This window comes from Uloborus diversus, chromosome 6 (assembly GCF_026930045.1).
Source record: "Uloborus diversus isolate 005 chromosome 6, Udiv.v.3.1, whole genome shotgun sequence".
Lineage (NCBI taxonomy): Eukaryota > Metazoa > Arthropoda > Arachnida > Araneae > Uloboridae > Uloborus > Uloborus diversus.
Window position 1 is genome coordinate 49,107,031 of NC_072736.1, and position 12,258 is coordinate 49,119,288.

Sequence of the window (12,258 nt, forward strand, 5' to 3'; positions counted from 1 at the left end):
ACTGCTAAAACTGCACTGTAAGTAACATATATAAGCAATGTATATACATAAAGCCAAACAAGATCATTACCGAGCGTTTGACTGCAAAGATCCAATTGTTTTGGGGTGAACCTCTTCAAGTGAAAGTTACTGAAATTAACTCAAAACGTCCATATATTTCAAAGAATTGAAAAATATCTGCACAAAATTTGCACAAGTGACGTAACAACGTGCACGTACAATAATTAATAACAAAGCAAGGTTCAAGTAGAAATTCTCTACTTCGCAAACGGTATAAATTCGCGATTAAAAAAAAATCATACTTGAGGTTTATGTGAGCAACTAGCAAAACGCATTGTATAGGAGGTTCGTTTTTTGTCTAACTACTGAATAAATGGCTTTTATTTTTAGTTATTTTTTTATTTATGTATTTATTTATTTATTTATTTACGCTTAAACGATAAAACCGCAAATAAAGTTTTAAATATACACGAAAAACACATTCACGTGTTTATCGCGGCATGAGCAAATTTTGCTACATTTTCGCTGTTAATGAAAATCTTGGAATAAACAGTCATTGATTAAATATGCTGTTTTTGAATAATTTTGTTAATATGATTACACACTCTTTAGTTTAAAAATATGCTTGTCAATTGAGTAAAATAGAAACGAAGTTCTAAATTAAATAAAAAAAAAGCCTTCTGACATACATTATGACCGGACTCAAGGTACATGTAATCATAATTTCAAAAACAGTGACCATTTTAACTGACCGACAGCGACCAATTGGCACAAAGAACTTCTCATATACACGCTGTTAATTTATTTTCTATAAAAGATAAGTGGTACCCGACCTTTTTTTTCCCCCGAAGGCCGCACCTTGTATTAAAATGATTCTTGCGGGCAAAAACATATACAACCTCAAAATACTTCAAAAATTTCTAAATTTAATGGAAATATATGGAAAAAGAAGGAAATTTGAAAACCAATAATTGCTGTTAACAATTACTATACTTTTTTTATTAACTACATTTGTTTTAAAAAACCAATTTCTGAATATTTGACTACAAATTGTCATTGCTTTTCGATTTGTAACATAAAAAAAAAAAAAAACAATGGACCACGAGGATCTGCTTCTCGGGCCGAATGTGACCAGTGGGCAGTAAGTTGGCAACACTGATATAAAGAAAAAAATGGCAAATTGAAATAATATACACAAAAAATTATTCATTGAAAAATTTTATTTCGGACAGTATGCGTTTTTGTTTATAAGAAAAAAGAAAAACGACTTTGAAAAGCGGTTTATTTAAAAATCCTTACTATCTGAAAAAAATATGTGCTTCTTTTTATACCTCCCTTTCCCTTCTATTACATCATATTAGAATCTCGGACCATTTTCAATGCAAGATATTGTTGAAATTTATGGAGCAAACATATAGCACATCTTACACAAACTCCAATTACCGTTGTTTCGCGCAAAGTCTATTATTGTGAACATGGTGACAACACAAATGTCAAATGACTGTCTGAGAATGCCTTCCTAATGACAGGGTGTAGTAAGGACTCAAATCTTCTGAATGGTTTCTACAAGAGACATCGTTGCTTTGAGACTAAATACAAGAGGCGTGTTCCAATTAACAGTTAAATCATTTAGGTAGGTTCAACGTAGCGGGAACTGTGCTTACATTATAAATATATATCATATGCGTTGAACTAAAGCAGTGTATGTCAATGAAACTGAATTTTTCTCAATTTTACAAAATAGTTGGCAATTTCAATTAAGTCAACCACTTTTTTGAAGCAATGAAAATAACATATTTAACAATAAGATTTTGTAAGAGATAAAACTGTAATGAAATTATTCTAATATGTTCATGTGAATAAATATTAAACTAACGTATTTGCTTTTGTACAAAATAAAAAAAAAAAATAAAAAATAAAAAAACTGTCGAAAAACTTTGTTAAAAAGTAATAGAGTTAGAAATTAGTAAAGTATGTCAACGAGTTATAACAATACAAATTAAAAGATTTAAAAAAGGTTTAGAACCCAGCAAACAGCTGTTTCGAGAAACTTAAAAAATATCTTCTTCATCAGTGCACAATGTTTGCAGTTTTTAACTACTGCATACCAGTGCAGTTTTTGAGCAATCACGAATGCTAATTGTTTTCATTTGACCGTCCTTGGTGTTGTGTTCCTTTTTTCAGCTTGGATCGAGAGCCTCTGCAGCACGACCGCCCACCGGCCTCTGAAGGCATGGCTCCTCTGGTCCTGAGCACTGTCCCCCGGAATCCGTTTCTCCTGGACGGTGGCGTCCATGTCCTACACACACACATGCTCATACACACTCACACACACACACACACGAGCGCACGCTTTTACACACATAGACACACGCCTACGTGCATACACACAGGTTTACGCACACACATAAGCCTACACATGCACGAACGCGCGCCTGCTCTCTCTCTCTCAAACACACAACTATACACACATAACCACCCAGGAGGAGTGGCAAGCTTGGGGGTGACAGGAGCAGTTTCCAGAAACAATAACTCAAGGGTAGGGTCCTGTCGCATACTCGTGAAAACATAATTTTAATTCAAAATTTTAGAATTCAAACTATTTTTTTCATTTTTTTCCGTCTGCGACGTTTTTCCTAAGAGCAGATGTCATAGTTGTTCTTTTGGCGTAACGTTACTGGTTTCGGCCGCTTGTGGATTACCTTATCCTTTGGGTCTTATGCTTTTCGTTCACTTAATTGTTAGTTCGGACTTCGTGAACAAATATTTCTTTTTATTCATCGATGAAGAGACTTATTTTTAATAGTCTTGAAAGAGCTGTTTGCTGCGTTTTTAAATGTATTTAATGACTTTATGTGTACTTTTACGCACGTTGACTTATTTTACGCAAGGTATTTGGTTGTCATTATTGCAATCCATGCAAATCATATTAAGCATAAAATATAAAAAAAAATATCCTTAGTTTATGTCGAGGGTTAATAAAGTCGTGCACTAAAAATATATATTTATTAAAAATATACTATCTAAAATATAATATGTTTTAGATTTAATTACGAGCCTTTTTTTTTTAAATCTTTACATGATCCTTTTTTTCATTCATTCTTACACAATTGGGTGCTAGCATAGATGTCGCTGACATCGAAAGCATAAAAGGGCGTGCATGAAAAAGAAAGTGCTATGGGCACCGCGAGGGGGAGTCAGCACATATGCTAATATCACACAGGTTCTAAAAACTTAATAAGACACTATTTATAAAACTGTTAAGACCAAAACTTCACCACAACAGAAGGTAAATTTTGGCGCGATGTTTAAAATGATCTCAATCTCCTTAGAACTACAAAATCTGTACCTTTTGCGATAATATATAATAATAATAATAATAATAATAATAATAATGGTAACGATGATGATTATGATGACGATAATAATAATGATAATAATACTAATAATAAAATTAATAATAATAATTACAATAGCTATAATAATCTGAATTAGTTTTTTAATGAATTTTCTTTATCAGTGTAAGAAGAAAAAAACATGGATATTCTTGCCGTTTAGTTTTTACTAGTAACGTAGAATGCATTTTGGTGTCCTTGAGCCCCTTAATATATTGCAAACCTAAAAGGAACTTTAACAGTTCATTCTTATTCATTTCTTAGTGTAATCTTGAGATGTCTTTCCTTTTACATCTGTTTTCCTAATTTAAATTTCGATTTCACTAGAATTGACACAAAATAAACTCAATTATTTAAGAAAAATCTTATCAAAACTGAAAGTGAAAATTTCAGCAGAAATGGGCAGCAAATCTAAGCCAAAGTATATTTCGAAACTGCATCCACTTTTTGCAATCTAAGTAAACAAAGGACTTCCAAGAAATAATCTTGTTTCAAAGCTATATTTTAACAAAATGCAGCTTCAACCTCATTTGTTCTTTTCTTAACGTAAAACAAAGGGAAAGTATGAAGTGGCTTTGCAATATAGAGTCTCCTATTTAGAATTTCTTTTCCTTGTATTTCTCCGAATCTCCGACCAAAAATAAAGCAAAGTGGACTTTCTTTTCCTGAAGCAAGGAACTGGACGCGGATTTTAAAAATGAGAAAAATAACAAAAAATGACGGGGAAGGAAGATTTTCCGTCTTTTGTTCATGAATATATATTTTCAGATTTTCCTTTTTTTCCCTGTTTTCTAACTAAGTTGGAAGTAGTTTCTTTCTCTGTCGTAAAATTGTAGAAAAAAAGTAACTTTTAAAAATGGTATGCTTTTAGTATTTTCCAGAAATAGATTTAAGGAGAAAAGTTTCTGGCGTAGGTAAAAATAATATGACATCTAGTTAAACATTTTAAAACAGAGGCTAATATATACATTTAAAAACAACCGTAGATACTTTTGAAAAAGGATAAGCTAAGTCAAAACAAAGATACGTCTGCATGCGATATACCGACGGATCGATTTTCACATTCAGAGACTGCAGTTTCGTCCATGGTATGAACTCAAAAGTCTGGAATAGGGAATAACTGAGTTGGAGAAAGATGTCATATCACCGGAGCTAAGAGTACCAAGAAATTGGTAGATAAAGTAAAGGCAAAGTTTGCCTTCAATTTACGAGATGAACTGTACTGCAGACTATCGGTGGTGGGTTAAATTTAAACTGCTTCAATCAGCTTGTTGGCACTCTCAGTTTCAAAGAGATAACTATCTTCAGCTTTGTTATTCCTTATTCTCGACTAATGAACCCATAACAAAAGCGAAACTGCAGTCTGTGGAAGGGATAGCTGGGCTCTCAGTATATTGCACAGAATTCTGTCTTAACCCTGGCTAAAGGGAAGAAACTTAGAGCCTAAGGTACATCTAGTGTGATAAAAACTGAGTAGTGTATGAAGTTTATGTTAACAATGTGTTGGAAATATATCAGCGTCAATATCGACGAAATGTACATGCGTTTATAATACAAACAAATAAGATTAACTGTTTTGGAAATTTTGTTCGTATGCCAACACATTTTGTTTTGTTCATGTGTAACAATTGTTATCAGTCTTAAAATAGTAGCTCAGATGTCAGATAGTTGCATCCTTTTTTGTTTTTACAAACTATTTGGAAACTAGATCAATCAACGTATCCCTGATAGCACCAAATAGCTACCAAAATAAGACGCTTTTTTGACCCTCGTGTGCGTCACAAATGAAGTCGCCGACAGGTGGCCGCAACTTACAAATGCCAGTTTGTGACGACGTACGCGATGTCAGAGAGACGACACCTGAGGACAAAATTGCAACTCATGTCACTGAGTGCCGTTTTCCCGACCTCACATCTGTCAGTGACCATTGAGACCCAGCTGTGACCTTCATGTGAAATTGCAGCAACATTTATTCTTATAATTAGAATAATTTCAAATTTAAAAGACTTTACATGCATTTGAAATCACTGATGGTTGAGCTCAACATACTTGCAGTCCCTACTGTTAACCATTACAACAAGGAACCCATCTTCCCACACTAGGAATTAGACCCGTGCCGCCCGAATATAAAGCAAGATTCCCAAACCACTAGACCAGCAGGGAGCTGTAGGAAAAAGAGAAACAAGAAATGAGGTGCTGATTTTTACGCGGCGGTCACATATGTTACTCGCATATACGTCACGGTTACCTCCCTTGTAAGTCACGACGCAGCTTTACCGCGATGTCATAGAAAGGTAACAAGAAAGTTGACCTTCCTGGTGCAGAAGTTTAGCAACTTAGTCGCATCCACAATGATGTGGCTACTCTTGTACGCTACAATTCCGCGATGTCATTGAAAGGTCGAATGAAAGTCACCGTGACTGTGTTTAAAGTCACAAATCCATCATTATGCAAGTGACTATAACTGTTGGATTGTGCAACAACGTCACATAAAGTACAAAAATACGTACTGGTGACTGCTGTAACTGTGTCGTGTCATCGCAAAACAGTTGTTAGTAGTCGCCACAGCAACAACCCCGTGAAGTTACCGTTCCCTTGCAGTCACTAATCACTCTAGGACATATGCTGCAACTTCACACTTAGATCATATACTGATCGCAACGGTTGCTGTGACTACAGCATGTGGTCGGGAAACCGGTAGCAGGTAAACTGGGTTGTGTCGTTAGACGTGGTCTCCGCAACGAAGCATTGTGTACGTCTGCGAACTGACATTCGAAAATTGCTGCCACCTGTTGGCGACTTCGCTTAAGTCACAGCGGTTTCTTTGTGAAAGTCACAAACGAAGAGAAATCGTCTCCATGACTCCGTTGGGAAGTTACCTTGTAGTTTTTTCTCGTCACTGCGACATTGCAGTAACTTCACTCGTAGGTCACAGACGGGTCGCAACGGTCGCTGTGACTACGGTGCGGGGTCGGGGAACCGGAGCTAGGTGACCTGGGTTGCCAACTTGTCGTTAGACATCGTCACTGCAACGTAATACTGTGTACGTCACCGCGAACTGACATACGAAAGTTGCTTCCACCTGTTGGCGACTTCGCTTAAACTACAGCTGATTCTTTATAAAGGTCACAAACGAAGTGCAAACGTCGCCATGACTCCGTTGGGAAGTTGCCTTGCAGTCACTTATCATCACTCTACGACATTGCTACAATTTCACTTAGGTCGCGGACGGGTCGCTGTGACTACGGTGCGCAGTCGCTGAACGGGCGCTTTGTGAACTGGGCTGCAATTTTGTCGTCACTGTGACGTCGCACTGTGAACGTCGGCGTGAACTGACATTCGATAGCTGCGGTAACCTTTCGACGTCTTCACTTGTGACGCACACGACGGTCACAAAAGCGTCTTCTTTTGGTCACGGTGCTGTAAGGGATATTTTATATTGTATATGGTCACATGCGCATCACATTTTGATTACTATGTTATTAGTGCTTAAATTGTGACGAAGGACTGTGACGTGAAGATAACGTCGCGCAACAGTCACAAAGGAGTCATGTTGTCACTGTTCTGCTGAAAAGTCATTAAAACTTTCAAATTTTTGGTTTTGATTGTGTAAATGACAGAGTTATAAATTCATCGTCTTCAGTCAGTATTTTTTTTTTTCATCAAGGCACATTAAAGTCACAATGCAACTTCTCTACAGCGTTACATCGTGACCGGTCATAATTCAGTTGTTACAGTGACATTGTAATGAAGTCACACGAAAAATGTCGCAAATGTGTCACGATGTTTGTTTGTTGTCACAATTCAGTAACTTTGTGACTGTGGCGTTTTTTGACTCGCAATGGAGCCACTGTGACTTAGCCGCGATACGATGTGCAAAGTTTTGTTTCTATAAACTATTTTTTTAGCAATTTACTTTAAAAACTAACATAAATTTTAACAAATTGGTTACTTATAATAAATAGTCACGCATAATTTGAAATGATTTGTGCCAACTTAATCGCTAATGTTATTCAATGCTACGTTTCACGCAGCATTATGACGCATTATAGAAGCTCCTTAAGATTTCGAAATTTAACTTTTTAAGTGACGAAGGCTTTTTTTTTTGGCGACGAAGAGTCGCTTGTCTCTTTTTCTCTCTTTCTCGTTTTCCCTGTTTTCTGGCGGTGCACAGTGCGGCGCTCTTACGGTCGAAATGGACAAAAGTCGCTCTTGACGGGATTTTGTAGTACATATTATTATAGCATAGTTAAAATGAGTTTCCTCTGTTTTTCTCTTAATAAGTTCGTAACAATGAGTAAGTTTACATTTTTCAGATTTTTTTCGGCATTTTTATTTAAAAAAAACTAATTATGATTGGAAAATGTTAGGTTTTTGGAGAGCCAACTAGAACTGTTCAAAGCAGTTTAAAGCAGGATAAAATTGTATATTAATGATGTATAATGAAAAATATTTAGTTGAAGTCTTTTTAAACGTGTATGAAATATATTAACAAAAGAGTTTTATTCAAAGATATTAACGAAAAAATGGATCTTTTACTCACTTCCTTTGATTCCTTCCATTCTAAATGAAACATAAAAAATTATAAAAATTGCGATGCGTCCTCAAAACGAATGAAAGGGCCTTTTAAAATAAAACTTGTTTCACTGATAGAGAAATGCGATTTGCCCCTTGATCAAACATGATTTATATCCTTTGTTTTTATAATATCGTATTAAAATCTCAAATTCCACTTAACTAAGGTCTCTATGAAAGGATTAATAGATTAAAATAAGTTGAAAAAAAAGTCGCGTTTTCCATTTGTGGCCACTGCCGTACTGTGCGGAGTGGCGATCACTAAGTGCAGTGTATAACCAACAGATTTCGGGTATTGGTAAGTGTTGCCGTCATTTATAATCTATTTTTTACATTAAAGTATGGAAATTTGGTGTGAAAATGCCTGAAACATCTGGGCCGGGACTCGATCCGATTTTCCTATGGATTCGAAACTTTGCACTCTGCCGATTAAGCCACTGTGGTTGTCAGTCATGCTGCGCTGAGTGGCAATACTGTTATGCATATCAAAACCGCTATGGAGAAAACTGTTGCTTAAACTTAATACATCTAGTTTGATTGATATTTGAGTGTGTCCGTTACGAAAAATATAATTCGTTTGCATGAAAGATTTCATTCCTTCGCATTTAAAGCAAGTTAAATATAAAAACTTTTTAACAAAAAAATTGAACCGCCGAAAAAACTGAAAAGCAAAAAATAATAAACCATTTTAATTAAACCTTAATAACTAAGTTCTTAAACTGATGTAAGTATACCTAAGTATATATTTTTGTAATAATTTAGAGTTTTTAATTAACCTTAATAACTCAGTTCTTAAATTAATGTAAGTATACCTAAGTAGTTTTGAGTCGGTGCCAAACAAGCAAATTAATTATTTTTGTAAAGCATGAGGCGCAGCGGTGGCGTATGGCGACACGCCCCTTCGCCGGAAAATGCCGAGCGTTCCCGAAGTTAAACCCGAACGTCGTCGAGTGGTCTCGAAGAGGCACGTGTCGAGTATTTGGCTGCTACTGAGCTTTTGCCTCATATACAACAGTCAAAATGTTTATATCATTGTTCATCATACTAAAGAAGGATTTCTCATCCTGTTAAAAGCTCAAATAAATGGTTTTGTGGGTCATAGTATTATTCAGCGTAAGTATGGCATAACAACTGTAGCCGTTAATTGCATACATGATCCTGAAGATTTTTCTCACTGGTTGTTTGCCTCTCTCGTGCGAGGTCCCAAAGGTTTCAAAGCTCCAACGAGAGGTACTTTTTGTTGTATACGATCTACTAGTATTCATGATTTAATGATGGCGTGTGGAGGGAGCATTTTTTGAAACATTTATGTTTATCGCCGGACATTTCACATTACATTACTAATTTTATTTGGTTATTTCTTTAAATTTAGGCAATTTAGGGATCTTTGTTTATTTATTGTTTGGCACCGACTCAAAACTACTTAGGTATACTTACATTAATTTAAGAACTGAGTTATTAAGGTTAATTAAAAACTCTAAATTATTACAAAAATATATACTTAGGTATACTTACATCAGTTTAAGAACTTAGTTATTAAGGTTTAATTAAAATGGTTTATTATTTTTTGCTTTTCAGTTTTTTCGGCGGTTCAATTTTTTTGTTAAAAAGTTTTTATTTTATAATTTTTTGTGGCTATAAGCTACTAATGTGGCTATAATCTGTATGCTTATATTTTTGATTACTTTTAAAATAGCTACCTACCTTACTTTAGCTATTAACATATATATATATATATATATATATATATATATATATATATATATATATATATATATATATATATATATATATATATATATATATATATATATATATATATATATATATATATATATATATATATAATCGTATTTCAACAATTATCTGTTGTGTTACATAAATAATTTTGAAAAAGCAGGCTTTATATACTAACATAGGTAGGCCTACAAAAAATGCTGCTCGGATGAGGAAACGATGTTTAGAAGAATCTATTAATGATAAAGAAAAAAGGTTGGAAGCAAACAGAAAGAGAATTACATTAACACGTTCACAGGAGAGTTTAGGTCAGCGCGAGGAAAGACTGTCCAGAATGAGAAGCTACAATAACGATAGGTTATTGCAAGAAAGTGATAAGCAGCGCGCTCGTCGTTTAGATATGATAAGAGAGCGACTTTCAAATGAGAGTGAAGAGCAACGCGCTCATCGTTTAGATCTGATAAGAGAGCGAGTTTCAAATGAAATTGAGGACGAACGTATGCTGCGTTTGGATGCTGCTCGTAACCGTTCAGCAATGGTGGTACTTCACGAATATTCCGAGGAGAGAACTAATCGTCTGAGCGCCATGCGACAAGCAGCTCGCGATCGAAGAAGCCAGTGTAACGCAGAAAACTTTAAGAAATCAATTAATGTTTATGCTGACTTGTCGTGTTCAATATGCAAAAAAAAAAAAAAAAAAAAATGTGTATCCTCAGCAACGTAGGAAATTGCAAACTAAAAATTTAGGCTCTATTTTGCCTAACGAACTGGTAGCTTTAGGTAATATAATTACTTGTTCACGATGCTCAAACAATATTAAAAAACATAAAACTCCACCCCAGGCCTATTGGAACAAAATGTCGGTAGCTGCAATACCTACAGAAATTGATGAGTTATCGGAAATTGAGAAACGTTTTATTTGCAGAGTAGTGCCATTTCTTAAAATAATGAAAGTTCAAAATCGTTTGAGCCAAGACTGGTGCAAAGGGCAGGCAATCCTTTTTGCTCAGGATGTGGTCGAGCTGGCGGAACAACTTCCGCTTGAACCTAATCAAACTGGATTAGTGCTCGTAGTAGAAAGTCGTGAAAATTTAGAACATTCTAGGGAGTTTCAAATTGATATAGGTAAACTTCAAGTGGCATTGCAGTGGCTCCTAAAGAATAATGCACTGTATAAAGATGTTCGTGTGCATTTTCCTACTGTGATCGATATTTCTACGATAACACAAATTGCTGACGAATTTGCATTTTGTCATCTATTGTACGTTAGCTTTGTTGTACAAACTAACTTATTTGGTTTCCGCTGAAAAAAATATATAACTCCAACATTTTCTGATTGTTAGTACTACTGAATCCAACACACATTTCTTCAAATATCTCGAAAACTCATTTCTGCAGATACTGCCGCTTACCTGCCCACGGCAGTACACGCGAGAGACATACAGGTCTGAAGCTCATTCATTGTGAGCTTTTTTTTTTTTTTTTGTGATACCCAACTCAGAATCAAAAAATCTTGGAGTAAACAACTAATCACCCCCTCTCCCCCCCTTAGGATAGGAATTTTTCCCTCAAATTTATAGGGGAATTACTTCAGGCTATACCCTTTCTAATAAAAAAAGAATATTCAAAATCGGACTATTTTGTAAAAAGTTATGTGTGGTCATACATTTAAAAAAAAAAATATATATACGTGTCGACTTGAGAACCTCCTCCGTTTTTTCGTCGGTTAAAAATAGTATGTCACCATCACTAAACTTCGCCCTATTTTTTCATACAAATCCTGAATATAAAAAATGTTTGACGACTGGCACTGAAAACTAACCCTAATCACAAGTACCAGAGATTGAGAGGTCTACACTGCCGTGTGCAGGTAAAGGGCTATAACTGCAATTTTATCTTTTTTTTTTTTTTGCATTTTGTCATCATTGTTTGTACGTTAGCTTTGTTGTACAAATTAACTTATTTGGTTTCCGCTAAAAAAAATATAATTCCAACATTTCCCAGTTGATAGTACTGAATCCAGCGCACAATTCTTCAAATACCTCGAAAACTCATTTCTGCAGATACTGTCGTTTACCTGCTCAAGAGAGTACACACGAGAGACATACAAGTCTGCATCTCATTCATCGTGAGGTTTTTTTTTTTTTTGTTGTACCCAATTCAGTATCAAAAAATCTTAGAGTGAACTACTAATCGCTCCCCTTTCCCCACCCTTAGGGAAGGATTTTTTTCCCTCAAATTTATATAGGAACAACTTCAGGCTATACCCTTTCCAATAAAAAAAAGAATATTCTAAATCGGACTATTCTGTAAAAAGTTATGTGTGGTCATATATAAAAAAAATCTGTGAGTGAACAACAAATCTCCCCCTTTTCCCACCCTTAGGGTAGGAATTTTTTCTCCAAATTTATATGAGACCAACTTCAGGGTATAACCTTTCCAATAAAAAAGAATTATCAAAATCGGACTATTTTGTAAAAAGTTATGTGTGGTCATACATTAAAAATCTGTGAGTGAACAACAAATCTCCCCTTTTTCCCACCCTTAGGGT